This window comes from Raphanus sativus, unplaced genomic scaffold, assembly GCF_000801105.2.
Source record: "Raphanus sativus cultivar WK10039 unplaced genomic scaffold, ASM80110v3 Scaffold1194, whole genome shotgun sequence".
NCBI lineage: Eukaryota > Viridiplantae > Streptophyta > Magnoliopsida > Brassicales > Brassicaceae > Raphanus > Raphanus sativus.
This window is the reverse complement of record NW_026616507.1, coordinates 269-14263: the sequence shown is the minus strand read 5'-3', so window position 1 is coordinate 14263 and position 13995 is coordinate 269. Positions and strand designations below refer to the sequence as shown.

The 13995-nt window shown below is 33.7% G+C and overlaps 1 pseudogene; it reads right to left on the bottom strand.

Annotated features, from left to right (window-relative positions):
- Window positions 1-4617: 4617 nt before the first annotated feature.
- On the bottom strand, window positions 4618-8847 carry LOC130503871 (uncharacterized; annotated as a pseudogene).
- Window positions 8848-13995: the final 5148 nt, after the last annotated feature.

Genomic DNA, 13995 nt, shown 5'->3' with positions numbered 1-13995 from the left:
ATATGTATTATCACAAAATGTGAAAAACTATTTTTTTTTAAGAATAGTGCAAGACGAGAAAAATAAATAAAAGTATCCACAGTAACTTCAATTATTATCACACTCCACCATCTTTATTTTATTATTTTCTGTTGTGTAGATTTGGTATAGCTAAATTTTAAGTTGTTAAATTACTCTACACTTTTCTTAAAAACTATACATTCTCTTATTCCGAGAAATGTAATTTTTAAATATTTGGTGTTTGGCTTTCCATGTGAAAGGAGTTTATCAAAGCACTTCTTAATTATAACCTCGGCATGTCATTCCTTTAACTGTAACTAAGATCTGAGGAAAAGAAAAACTAAAACGAAGATAGATACTTATATCATATATGCAAAGCGTTAAAAATGCATATATGCAATCAAAAACTGATATTTTAAATCCTTAATACTGAATTTTTTTTTTGTTCATGCATTTGGAAATACTTTTGTTTTTCTTCTATTATCTAATTTATTAGCCGGTGATTAGTAAAAATACAACAAATCTTGTGTTACTAGTGTTTTTCTTTGAGTTTATGAATTAAAATGTTTGATATGATTTTCTAATACCAATAACCAAAGTCTATAGCGTTAAAAAAAAGAAAAAGGAAGTCTATAGTGTTATATATTACTTTGAGGAATTTCAATAAATATATAAAATTCGTAATACATTCTCTAATTTGTTAAAAACATGTGAACTTACGTAAATAAATATTACAGATCCAGTTAAAATCCTTAAAAATATCCATAAGAGAAACAAAGTTAAGTTCAGATGAATTTTACAAGGAGCAATGGATGCGGACCTACCAAGCAGACAAGCAAGCGACACGTCGCAATCACGTCAATCTTAAAAAAAAAAAAATCTTGGGGCCGTTGTTCCTCCACTCTCTTTAAATTATTAGTTTTTATTTATTTTTAACTTTTTAACCAAAAAGCGAAGTTATTTGTACGTCGATGAAATCTTATTTACGAAAGATGTACAAACGCACGCCCACACGCGCTTAGATACCTCACTTATAGACGCACTTCACACGCGTGTGTACATTAATATAAGGGATATTTAGCATTGATTCCTACCAAAACAATAATACGATCTTATTAAAAAGAAATACACGTTACTCCAAGATTAAAAAAAAACTTTACTCCTTTTTGTATGGGACATATTCCCTTATATTTCTTCTCCGATTTTTTTTAATTGTTTAACCCTATTTTATATACTAAAACTCGAATAAACTTTTTGGAGGATATGAAATTTTAGTTATTTACATTATCTTCAAAGGATCTGTCATATAAACTTTGAATTTTGATAAATTCGAAAATTAAAGCAGACACGAGAAAACGCATAATGTACTAAAAGAAAGGATATGCAAAAGTGGTGTATACAAAATAGTTGATATGTCGATACGATGTGGACAGAAGGAGATAAATTAGACAAATTCATAGTGTCATGCATGCATGCATGTGCACAATCTTTCAAATTATTTCATCCATACCGTATACGACTGAGTTGTCACAGTACATATATCCATAATCCATGTATCTCAGTCACAGTATATATATATATATATATATCCATAATCCAAATATGTGTATGCATGGGGTGGTGATCTCAATGTATATACTTCTTTAGCTATGCTGAAGTTTATGTTGAATAAAAAATGTCACAATCGTTTTGGCAGTATAAAAACCGAGTTGTGTGCGAGAAGACGTTGCTCTAAAATTCAGTTATAATCAACCAAAACAAACATCATAAGTATAGGATCCTAATGTCGTATATGGTACCAAAACATGATGTATTTTCCATATTGCATCAATTGATAATCACATTCATTCATGGACGAAAACGCAATATAACATCTCAAAATGTGTGGCCTTGTGTAATGCCATGGATGTAACTTCGCTTGCTACCTTTGCGAAGAAGACCAATTACAATATCAGTTTTTGTTTGGAACAAGCCCATCTGTCTAATGCACATGTGACAAGTAATTAAATAAGCATCGGTGTAAGAGATCTGTAAGTAAAGATTGCAAAACTCCATAGATATAAATCAAAACTTATATATCAACATCATCATCATCATCATCGTCATCGTCATCACCCGAGAAATGCCTAATATGCCAGGACTTAAGACCTCCATACCACACATGGTATCAGGCTATCAGCTTACCGTCACACCTCAATGTTTGATTTAGGCATTTCCAGACACCTCAGGAGTATTATTATATTTCATCTATAGTTTTCATTCGAATATATGTTTATTAAAAATTAATTAATCGGTCAATTACTAACATAATGGCTTGACAGAAAATAATTAAATTAGTGGTAACGAATTGCGTACCAAATTATTATATTAAAGTCCTATATGAAGTCGTGCTTTTAAATATGCTTAGAACAATAATTATTTCTAATTGTGTAAAGATACTAATGGAGGACCAAAACCAACACTTCGTTGTTTTTTTAATTTACGATCTTCACGCCAAAATAAAATATCTGGCTAAGTAGGCCCACTTTAAATAGCATCCACATAAATGCAAATAAAAATAATACGCCGTGAAGAAATAATAAGTAAGGGATAATTAAAGCTCTAGTAAAATCATGCCTTCCGTTTTGTTTAGGCCAACGCATTCTGGTTAACACTATTGTCAAAAATAAAGCAATCAACATTTCAAGTTTCAACACTACTTTTCTTTATAGCAATTGTAACATTGAGTAGTCATAAAATGAAATATTTGTTTATTTATACGACTGGTGTATTCGTACAAGATTGTTAGTTCTTACTTTATTTTTATAGATATGTTTACTGTACTTTGACTAAAAGATATGTTTAAATATATCTATATCGATTTGATCAAAAAATATATATATATCTATATCGGAATTTTCTGTGTATACAAAGAAAAGTATTTTATAATTAAATTTGCACAGTTTTGTTGGGGATGGATTGTACCTTAAACAAGTTTAAATTTTAGTTTAAGAAAAACATATTGAGACGCATATCGTTTATCATGTTTACCAACTAAAGCTTTTTAGAGGTTTGCAGAATAAGCTAGATAGATACCAAATTCAAACCTTGCATTTTATGGATTTGATTGTTTGTGTATATTTTGTTCGTATGACTAATGATTAACTATTTGCTAATAGTTAGTCATCCATTATTACGAAAATGATCAATTTGTGTACAATTAATCCAATTTTTAGCGTAACATATTAAAAAGATAAAGAGAGTTTTTTTACCAAAAAAGATAAAAAGAGTTGTCTAAGTTGTTCAAAATTTTTGTTTAATTAAAAGACCACGTTTTAGGAATTTATAGTTACATTTGTTAAAAAGAATATAGTCTATTACTTACCAAATTTAAGTATCGCTCATGTCGATCAAATTTCTCTGAGTCAGATAACAATCTAATACTTCATTAATATATGTCGGCGCCTAATCTAAAATCAGCCTAAAGGCCTCCTGCACTAATATACAATCTGTCAAGTTTAGGCATGCACTAATGTGACGTTATATATGGACTCTTATTACAAAAATTTAAATCAATCAAACAAGATACAGATTGTTTTATTTTTTCCGTCAAATCTAAATGCTTTTACACGTTGACAAAACTTTCAACTAGTCTTTCTATTTTAAAATCATAATAACTTTTTCCAAAACGGTCAAATGTTTCACAAAACATGTTAATAGCAATTTAGGAGCTAGTGGCTTTTCACAAAATAGAATGATTGCACTTGAGAGTTTTTATCAAACAGGAAAGGCCAATTCAGAGATTAGGACCAACATTGCCTTTCAGTATGAGTGGACATATATACCTATTTTGATATGAGAGTCTCTCTCAGAAAAAAAAATTTACATATATAAACTGCAAAATTTTATTTTGTTTTTAACCATTATTCTACACAAGAGAGTGCTCAAACTTTGCAATAGATCTGTAAGTCACCAATTAGGTAGTTGTGCCGACATCAAACAAGATTAGAAAATAGTGCCCATCTGATCTCATATCTATTTTGTTAATCTGAAGAGTCAACCAAAATCCTCTAGAAATTAGCTTTAAAACTCTTGAGGCCTTAAGCATCTCCAATATTAATCTACATGCAATATTATGTACATTCGTAAATGTGTACATAAATATACATGTGGTAAATGTGTACATCAATTAACATGTAAAACAAAAGAAGGCATGGAGTGCATATGATAATGAACAAATGATTTTGGCAATGCGCATGCAATATATATAGCCGTTGTGGTTGTACTTTATACATATATAGATCCAGTATTCAGTAATGTATTCTCCTTATTTTATATAAAATTGCTTGTAACAAGAAAACAGCTCATCATCACCAAATACAACTCTCTCTTTATAGTTGTTATTCACAAAATCTTTCCCCATCTAATTTGGGTGACATTGTTTACACTCAACAGGTTACATCTATATAGCTGTATAATCAACTTTTTTATATGTTCACTTTAAAATAAGGAATTAGTGAGACAAGAGAAAATAAATTGCGTACACATAATGCATGTCATGACGGTGCCATGATCTTGACTACCTCACATAATCTCAACCACATATATAAAATATATCTACAGAAAAAAAAAGAATCATGATGTTAAGTCATGTATACTTTTTATTCAAAATGCGGTTCCATAACATAATAATAAACATTTTATATTTATATATCACCCCTTTTTGAAACCAGTTTGAACAAAAGTGGGGTCATTTACCGTAGTGGCGTTTCTCAATATGCTTACAGGTAGATTCAAAGCGAACTTATATCTCACCATTCTTTTCATAGCAGCCTCTTGAGATTCTTCTCAACCTCTTAATTAGAGAATCATGGAATCTTGAGGTTGAATGGTTGAGGAGATAACTTCTTTAAGATCTTTCAAGGATAGGAAGAAACTGCTGGAGTTGATCAGTAAATGTCATGGAGTGTTGTAAAAGCTTGCGCTGGTGTTGAAATACAAACCACTTCCACCATAAGGACGATGAAGATGGGCATAAGGAGACACTTGTTGTTGTGTCTTGGAGAGATTTTGAAACTGAGAAGTTGGTTTTGGAATTGAATTTTCATGTGAGGTCTCTTCTCTTTGGTTAATAACCATCAAATCCTTTCCCATTAGCCGCAACACTGGACCGGAGTTTGAAGGAAGCGCAGGAGCAGACTTACTCAAAAGATCTTGATGGATCATATTGTGTGGTGGTGGTGGTTGCCTAAATGTTGTATCTTCCAAAGCATTCTCTTCTCTCTGGCAACAACATGACTGATCATTGTCAGTGGTGACGATGTTACTTAGACTAAACGTCTGCGTTTCAGGAGCTGCAAAGTTTGAAACTGCTGAAACAGGTGATTCTGACAAGTTCTTGTCAGTGATCAGATCAAGCTGATTATAGCAAGTTTGGACCTGGCAAAAGTTTCCATGATTCTCGGTTGCAGTTGCATCAGTTCCCATGTCCCAAGGACTCTCTAGAAATGATCCAGGAGGTCCTGGAATAGGAATGGGATCAACCTCCATGAATGAGCTTCCTCCTGGTTCTTCAGTGTCAAAACCAGTTGTCTCGTAAACCATGCTTTCAAACTCAGCATCTGTTTTCTCCAACATATCATCACCATCTCCTTTGTTGTCACCACTCTCTTCCCAGCTATCAGTATCATTGTTTTCACCACTAGTTGAAGGACTCGAGCTTAGAAAGACCTTATCCCCATCCCAATCATCATAATCTGCCAGTTCACGTTCTTGAGTCATCTCAGACTCCCATCTCCCTGAATCTTCATCTTCATCCTCTGAAACATCAAACCTCCATGCTTTCTTTAACTTCATAACTCCCTTATCCACAGGTTTAGGACATCTCAAGGGATTTGCCACAAAAATCTCCCTTGGCTCTCCCCACAGCTTCTCCATGAGCTTTGACTGTTAACTGCCTCGGATAAATCAGTACTCACATGACTTGGACCTCTCAACACAAGAGGATCTTCTGACAATGAATGCCCATTCTCACAAATGCCTCTGTCTTTCTTACTTCCATTCCTTGAAAGACTATGTTTCCTTAGCATCCTATGCTGACTTGTCCCTGGAGTTTCTGACCTCTCCATGCCTCTACATTCTTCAGAATACCCTCTTCTATACATCTGTTACACCAAGTGACTTTGTTAAACAATGTAATTATTATTTATTTTATTTCAAGAAATCAAGAATGTATGCATAAGTTTTACCTCTGAAGCATTGCCTTCAAGTCTTTTCTTACAGCTTCTGTAACTCCCTTTACCTCCACTAACATTTTTCTTCTCATTGACAGTTTCATGCTCTCTTGATGGACCAGAAGAAGCTTTCTCATTAACCTCAGATATAATCCTAAGTTTTTGGCCCTTAGCATCAATGTAAACAGGTCCAACGCCAGCAGCAAGCTTCTTCTCTTTGTAGGAAACTTCAGGCTTATTATTATTATCAGAGACAACCTGGTTAGAGTAGCTTGAGATCACAGCCCACTTTGTTCCATTTCTTCTATCAAGTTCTTCCAGTGTGCATCCTTTTGCAGAAGCGTAGATATCAACCATCGTTTTAACTTTCAACCGTGGCTTGTTGTTCCTAGGCTTGTTTGGCTTACTAACTGGCTGCTTACCCGAGTCAACAGACAGACACTGATCGATATGTGCATTCAAAGTGGTGTTAGAAGCAGATGAGAAGGTTTTGCAGATGGGACAAGTTCTCAAAGCCATAGATTCTGAAGCCGAAAAGAGACAACCCTGATCTTCTTTTGGTGCAATATCCACACAAGCTCCAGGTTTCACTACTAACCCACACTTCTTTCTCGGAGTCTTGTTGAGCATAGTGACTTGTGTTTTGGATTTTGAACCATTCTCAAAGCCTTGTTTAGTCGTCTCTGCTGATGCATGATGATTAGAGCCAAGTCTTTCTAACTTTCTCTTGCAGCTTATGGTTTCAACTCGAGTTTTGGTTGGCTTCTTGGATGATGAAACTTCAGGAGGCTGAATAGGTGGCAATGGATCACTTAAGCCATGTTTCAAACAAAGTTGCAGACTTGTTGAGGAGAAAGGCCAGCTTTTATGAATGTTCTTGGTCCGGTTACTAAATGCATAATCTCTGCAAAAACCATCATGAAAACCAAAAAGTCTTCAATTAGTAGGTACATAACAACCAGACAAAACAAAGGTACAGACTTTGTAAAGAAAAGCTTCTGAGAGACAAGACACAACAAAGATGAGATAAGCTCACATGGTATGGACCAATGGATCAAAGAAAAGTAATAGAAATAGTCAACACTCAATAATAATACCATTTTAAGCTCCACAATGACCCAGAAGGTGAAAGAGATAAAAGTTTTTTTTTTCTTAGCATTGGAATCTGACCCATTAAGAAAAATTTAATGGATGGTAATAAAAGATCTATCTAATATGATCAGACTCATTAAGAAAACTTGACTTTGCATAAAACAATGGTGAAGAAAGAAACTGATGACTTCTTCTTCTCCATAAAACAAATCAGAGAAGAAAAAAAAAGGAATTAAAACTTATAAGATTTACCTGATGGAGAAAGTGGAAAGATGTGATTGACCTAACTCATCACTAGTCTTGTCCAGATGCAAGAAATGAGAAGAAGATAGATCATTTGGAGAGCCTTCATCAGTAGATGATGGATAAGAACATTTGATTGTTCCACTGTTACTATTCACACCCCTGCTATTCCTCATAACATCAGATCTCTTATAGTGTCAAATTTGCGAAAGCCAATGAAACCTGCAAGTGTTGGAAGGAATGTTTTTTGTATATTCTTTCAGTTTGAAGAAAACCTCATAAGAGGAAAGTTGAGAAGATATTTCTAGAAAGAAAAAAAATTACTATTATTATTTCATGTGAAGAAGAGAAAACAGAGAATAAAATTAAGATTCGTGGGTGAGATTTTAAAATATCTAAAGGGGTCTAAAGAAACATGAACAGTTAAAATAATGAATTTTTAATCTAGAAATTTTCAATTTCCCCTAAAACAATCAGTTTCCAGTTTGATTGGAATGTGTTATTTTATGCAATGAATCACATGAAAGTCAAGACATCACAACAAGAGATGAATAGACTGATATTGTAGATATCCCCAAGGATGAATTTAAACAAGCATGGGTGTCCTATATACCAAAGATCATTGAGTTTGTTTTCTCAGAAAATGTTGACATGAGAGAAAAAAAACAAGACATGGAAAGAAGATAACCAAAACAATGAAAAACAGTTCCAGGGAACGAATCACTACTTGTGTATGACAGAAAGAAATAAAACCACAGAAAATTTGAGATTTAACAAGAAATCTGGGGATAAAAATCAAGGAACAAATCAAACCAAACCCTTTTTATAATGCCAAGAAAGTACTTTTGATCATAAAATATCTGAACTTATATATATATACATGCATACCTGTTTCCAAGAATATAAGTTTGGATCTACGAAAAAAAATCAACAAAGATTCAAAAGAAAGTAAGAACAAGAAACAGTAAATCAGTGGTACAATAACAAAACATAGAAGTAGGAGAAGAAGAAGAAAGAGTTGTTCAGAGTTTTATAAAACACTAAATACACACAAACCTTTAGAATTTACAGGATTGATTATTTCAAAAATGGTTTTCTTGGCAGAAGAAAATATTTTCTTAGAGAGAGAGAAAGAGATGAACAAGAACCACGCACTAGCACATCAAAGAGGTATCAGGTTCCCTAAGTAATAAATATACACAGTATTTCATAAAATAATCTAAAGTTAGAAAATAAAAACGTTAAAGTAGAAAAATGAAAATAAATTTTGTTTGTTTCCTCGTCTCTTTTCCTTTGGTCTGTCTGGAAGTGAGCTGTGTGAATTCCTAAACCGTTTTGAAAATTTTAATCATTTTAAGCATTGGTCCTAACTATTTTTTATATATATTTTAAATTGTCCACCTCTGAACCTGAACTGAACGAAACACTAGAGGCTAATATTTAATTTATTGTGCGTTTTAGTAACTGGTTTCTCTACCACTTTTTATATACAAATTGTAATTGTTTCTTCAAATTTAACTTACAATGTACAAAATATAAATATTTATCAAATTTAACTTATAATTAAGAATACTTTTTCTTTTTAAATAATTATAAAAAATTCCGCTGTCTTATGAATATGGGAGAAACCAATGTTTTTAGACGATGGTTCGACCATTAGAAAGCAAATCAGATAGTAATAACTAAGATATGGGTTTGACTTAACATCAGTTTTGGGACCAAGTCTTTGAGAAATTTTTATAGGATTAAGGAAATTCTTAAATTGACGAGACAATTTATGAACCAATGATGATTCTTGAACATCCATCATTAGGTGATGGCTCCACATGACATTTACGACTATATTTTTCTTGATATCACCATGAAATTATATGGGAACTAAAGCCCTTTCTCAAAAAAAAAAATTACATGGGAACTAGTTAAGACTCCCAGCTGATATAGTCCAAAGTATATAACCGGTTTTAAGATTTATGGAGTTTGAAATAATTATAAATTTTAGATAAAATGATTCGTACATATATAACATTTAAAATCAATTATAAGCCAAATTATTTCCACATATCATTCACATAAATTTTAGGTACCAAATTAATGTTTCATCTCGCTATTCCTCAAATCGGTCCTAATAACATATAGAACAAACGAATGGTCATCATTTTCAAGGTAATGTAGATGTGTTGTCCCGAAGATTTGCTGAGGCTCAAGTAAAAAAAAAAAGATTATCTGACTGGTCTAAGAATTATGAATCAAAATAAATGAAAAACGTTGATTGTGATTCGAGGTAGCTAGAGGAGAATCGACGACCCCATATGTTAGTTCAGTGTGCTTTCTAAATTTGAAAGAAAGAAAAAATATATATAAAGAACATGGTGTCCGACTGTTATAGAGAATAAACCAGAGTTTTGAGAAGAAGAAAAAACGATCCAATAGCTCGAAAAGCTTGATAGATGCTCGTGTGTTTGAATAAAAAAAGATAAACTTTTCTTTTTTTCACGGTAGATATTATAGAACTGAATCCTTTTTTTGTGGAAAATAATAGAATATCTATAGAGATTACATGATCTTGGCTTGTGACTCGGGATGCCTGGTGACCTGAATAGCTGGATCTTTGAGTACGCTACGTGAATCATGACAACAATTGTGACATTTACATTAGCAATTCAATTGTCATGATGTTTTTGTAGCTATATAAATAATATGTGTTAATTCTATAAAAATATAGTTTGGTAAAAAAGAAAACACACACGCTCATAGGTATATCTTAGTCTATATCTTAGCATTAAATAGCATTAAAAATTATAAGAGAGGAAGAAGTTGTTTCTTAATTAAGATAAGAAAATCATGTATCTTAGTGTACATGTCATGAAGATATTGATTAGAAGAAAAGTGGAGAGATGAAAGATTGTCTCATTCTCTTTCTCTTATTTATTTTTCTTTCATTAAGATACAATTAAAGTATCTACCTATAAACATACTCTTAATATGGAAGCAAGAAGAACTTTTACCTGGTCCATAAGGTATAAACTATGAGATATACACCTTATAAGTTGTTGATATAACCATGGCTGAACCGGATGAACTAGGAGCTACAATCAACCCTCAAGAGTACTCAATGAACAATCCTGATCAAAGATTCAACATTTGTTATTTGTAATGCAGTTAACAGCCATAGTGGACATGAATATCTGGGTTTTAAAAATATTCGTAATCCAATCTGTTTTATTTGAGTATTATTTATCCGATCTTGCGTTCTGCGGCTATTTGGATATTCGATGTTCAAGTGTCCGGAAAATTTATATTTAATTGAATACCTGATTTGATCAATATAAATTAAAATTAAAAATCTAAAAATAATATAAATAATAATTTTTTATTACAAAAATACTTTTTCAAAACTCTAATAACTAAAATAATTAATTTAATAAATAAAGTATTGTAAAACTTACATAAAATATTTGTATATATATAACAAATCGGATCGAATACGCTCATAAATATATTAGTATTTGTAGTTTTCTTTGTATTCTATATACGAATATTTTATATTATTATTTGTTTTGTTTCAAAAAATTATAGATATCCCATTTTTCAGTTATAATCAAAATAAATAACGAGTAAAATCAATTTTATAAATATTTTCTTCACCTTTTATCATTGCACTGTTAGGGAAATTAAGTAAAATCATTAACTAAAATAGGTTTTGAAGTGTCATTTTGTGGAAACGTAAAGGGCAAAGCAAATGAGGATTTTAGTCAAACATCATTTTCCTCATTAGTCATGTTCCACATGCCCTATGGACTTACTAGGAGAGGTCCCATTCTTCCTTCGCTCACGTCATTTCGTGAATGAAAATTTTTTGTAAACAAAAGAGTTAAACCCGGGTCAATGATGACACAAGCCTAACCCCCGGGTGGAGGTATAGCCTACGGATAGACCCTCTCCTGGGCATTTAAATGAGTCGAAAGCAATGGACCCATATCCGTGTGGCCAGTGGGAATCGAACCCGGGACCGTATTGAGGCCGAAGTTCTCTCAAGTACCACTAGGCTACACTACAAGAAAACAGCATTTTGGCGAGGAAAGTTAACGAGGAAATATAATCCTCGTAAATGTACGAGGAACTTACGAGGAATTTACAACGAAAGAAATAAACCTCGTTATTTTCTCGTAAACTAACGAAGATAACATTTCGTCGTAAAGCCCACGTAACTTTACGTGGTCTTTACGAGGAAATACATTTTCCTCGTCAAAACCACGTAAAGCTTGCATTATCTTTACGAGGAAAACTGGAAATATAATTTCCTCGTTAAATCAACGTAAATTTACGTCACCTTTACGAGGAAATGATATACGTGAACTTAACGAAGAATTTTAAAGCACGTTTTTTTTTGCTACCTACCTTTTCCTCGCAAATTCATCGCAAAACTTCAACTACCAGATTCGAAAATTTTCTATAAATATGGAAGTTTCAACATCATTTTAAACACACCAACAAGAAAAAAAAAGAAAAACGTGAAAGGAAAAAAATGTCAGGCTCTGGGAATGTCTACGAGTTGCGGAGGTGGATGTATATGCATAGAGATGCTAACGGGAGAGTGACGAAAGAATACATTGCGGGACTGGAGACATTTATGCATCAAGCAGATTCCACACCGCTCGCCCTAGAAAGCGGTAAGATGTTCTGTCCATGTCGGAAATGCAACAATTCGAAATTGGCAAATCGTGAAAATGTTTGGAAGCATTTAATAAATAGAGGTTTCACGCCAAATTACTATATCTGGTTTCAACATGGAGAAGGTTATAATAATTATGATCAGAATGAAGCTAGTAGTAGTAATAGCAATTTTCAGGAAGAACCGGTTGCTCTTCATTTGCATAATGAACCTAGTTACCATCAGGAGGAGCAGATGGTAGATTTTGATAGGGTTCATGATATGGTAACTGATGCATTTGTAGCTCATGATGAAGATGAAGAACCTAACATAGATGCAAAAAAGTTTTATGAAATGTTAAATGCGGCGAATCAACCACTTTACAGTGGTTGTAGAGAAGGTCTCTCTAAATTGTCGTTGGCTGCTAGAATGATGAATATTAAAACTGATCACAATCTACCGGAAAGTTGCATGAATGAATGGGCAGACTTGTTCAAAGAGTATTTGCCGGAAGACAATGTGTCTGCTGATTCTTATTATGAGATTCAGAAACTGGTGTATAGTCTTGGGTTGCCTTCGGAGATGATAGATGTTTGCATCGACAACTGCATGATCTACTGGGGAAATGATGAGAAGTTAGAAGAATGTCGATTCTGCAAGAAGCCACGATTCAAGCCGCAAGGACGGGGACGTAATAGGGTACCGTACCAAAGGATGTGGTACCTACCAATTACAGACAGATTGAAAAGATTGTACCAATCAGAGCAGACTGCTGGAAAGATGAGATGGCATGCCGAGCATACTCAGACGGATGGTGAGATGACACATCCATCAGATGCAAGAGCCTGGAAACATTTTAACAAAGTATATCCGGAATTCGCTAGCAATATCCGGAATGTGTATCTCGGATTATGCACAGATGGATTTAGTCCATTCGGAATGTCAGGGAGACAATATTCATTGTGGCCAGTCTTTCTTACGCCATACAACCTGCCACCGGAGATGTGCATGCAACGGGAGTTGCTATTCTTGACCATATTAATACCTGGTCCGAAACATCCTAAAAGGTCGCTGGATGTTTTCCTGCAACCACTGATAAAAGAGTTGAAGGATTTGTGGTCAACAGGGGAGAGGACGTATGACTGCTCAACGAAGACGAATTTCACGATGCGAGCGATGCTTTTGTGGACCATAAGTGACTTTCCTGCCTATGGGATGTTGTCGGGATGGACTACACATGGGAGATTAGCTTGTCCATATTGTAATGGAGCGACAGATGCGTTTCAACTGAAGAATGGGAGGAAGACAAGTTGGTTCGATTGTCATCGTAGATTTCTTCCCATTGGCCATCCGTACCGAAGAAACAAGACATTGTTTAGGCACAAAAGGGTTGTGAGAGACACTCCTCCTCCATATTTAACTGGAGAAGAAACTGAAAAGCAACTCGATTACTATGGAGTTTTGGAAACAGTTCCTCGTGGTGGTAATTGGCATGTTCCCCCTAATATGCCTGATTCTTACGGTGTTCATCACAACTGGCACAAGAAGAGTATATTTTGGGAGTTGCCATATTGGAAGGATCTTCTTCTGCGCCACAACCTCGATGTGATGCATATAGAGAAGAATTTCTTTGAGAACATCATGAATACAATATTGAATGTCCCGGGGAAGACAAAAGACAACATAAAATCAAGGTTAGACTTGCCGGATATTTGCTCAAGAAGCGAGTTACATATAAACAGCAATGGGCAAGTTCCTGTTCCGATATTCAGATTGTCTTCAGAAAAAAAGTCGGTG